The sequence below is a fragment of the Macaca nemestrina genome, chromosome 8 (genome assembly GCF_043159975.1).
Source record: "Macaca nemestrina isolate mMacNem1 chromosome 8, mMacNem.hap1, whole genome shotgun sequence".
Classification (NCBI taxonomy): Eukaryota; Metazoa; Chordata; class Mammalia; order Primates; family Cercopithecidae; genus Macaca; species Macaca nemestrina.
This window is the reverse complement of record NC_092132.1, coordinates 124,432,235-124,433,844: the sequence shown is the minus strand read 5'-3', so window position 1 is coordinate 124,433,844 and position 1,610 is coordinate 124,432,235. Positions and strand designations below refer to the sequence as shown.

The window sequence follows — 1,610 nt, the reverse complement described above, 5'->3', positions numbered from 1 at the left end:
GAAAAAGAATTATTCCCTTTCCCCTCCCCTCCCCGCGGCCTCCATTCCCTCCCAGGGTCGCTTCGCAGAGCTGCTGGGAACCCTGCGGGGCAGCACTTTTCACGGCAGGAAGGGGAGCTGGGCTCCGAGCTGGGCTCCGGAGCTGAGCCGCCCGAGCCGGAGGGACTGGTTGGTTGAGGGAGAGAGGGAGGGAGTCCCGGGCTGCCCAACCGCATGTTCAGCCCTATCCGCTCCTGCGGGGAGTCCTGGGCAGGTGGGGCGGGGGTCCACTAAGACCGCCACCGGCCCCTCGGCGCTGACGGGACCGCGAGGGGCACACCCGCCGAAGGCAGCCCCGCCGAAGGCAGACGCGGCCCGGACTTCGTCCTGAGCAGCGGGCGCGGGGCAGCGCAGCGGGAGGAAGCGAGAGGTGCTCCTCTCCCCAGAGTTGGAAGCCCCTTGGCCGGGTCCAAAATGCGCAAGAAGAAGCCAACGCCCATCCAGCTGACCCCGGCCCCCCACGGCTCCGCGGTTAACGAGACCAGCTCTGCGGAAACCAACTTGGAGGCCTTGCAGAAGAAGCTGGAAGAGCAGCAGCGAAAGCACCTTGAGGCCTTTCTTACCCAGAAGCAGAAGGTGGGAGAACTAAAGGATGACGACTTCAAGAAGATCAGTGAGCTGGGGGCTGGCAATGGCGGTGTGGTGTTCAAGGTCTCCTGCAAGCCTTCCAGCCTGGTCATGGCCAGAAAGCTAATTCATCTGGAGATCAAACCCGCAATCCAGAACCAGATCATAAGGGACCTGCTGGTTCTGCATGAGTGCAACTCTCGTGGGCTTCTGTGGTGCATTCTACAGTGAGAGGCGAGATCAGTATCTGCATGTAGCACATGGATGGAGGTTCCCTGGATCAAGTCCTGAAGAAAGCTGGAAGAATTCCTGAACAAATTTTAGAAAAAGTTAGCGTTGCTGTAATAAAAGGCCTGACATATCTGAGGGAGAAGCACAAGATCATGCACAGAGATGTCCAGCCCTCCCACATCCTAGTCAAGTCCCGTGGGGAAATCAAGCTCTGTAACTTTGGGGTCAGTGGGCAGCTCATCAACTCCATGGCCAACTCCTTCATGGGCCCAAAGTCCTACATGTCACCAGAAAGATTCCAGGGGACTCATTACTCTGTGCAGTCAGACATCTGGAACATGGGATTTTCTCTGGTAGAGATGGCAGTTGGGAGGTATCCCATCCCTCCTCCAGATGGCAAGGAGCTGGAGCTGATGTTTGGGTGCCAGGTGGAGGGAGATGCGGCTGAGACCCCACCCAGGCCAAGGACCCCAGGGAGGCCCCTTAGCTCATAAGGAATGGACAGCCGACCTCCCATGGCAATTTTTGAGTTGTTGGATTACCTAATCAACGAGCCTCCTCCAAAAATGCCCAGAGTGTTCACTTTGGAATTTCAAGATTTTGTGAATAAATGCCTAATTAAAAACCCCGCAGAGAGAGCAGATTTGAAGAAACTCATGGTTCATGCTTTTCTCAAGAGATCTGATGCTGAGGAAGTGGATTTTGCAGGTTGGCTCTGCTCCACTGTCGGCCTTAACCAGCCCAGCATGCCAACCCATGCTACTGGCGTGTAA

General features: G+C 56.6%; 1 pseudogene; it reads left to right on the top strand.

The window, feature by feature from the left end:
* The first annotated feature begins 453 nt into the window (after positions 1–453).
* LOC105481979 (dual specificity mitogen-activated protein kinase kinase 1 pseudogene) lies at positions 454–1,610 on the top strand (annotated as a pseudogene).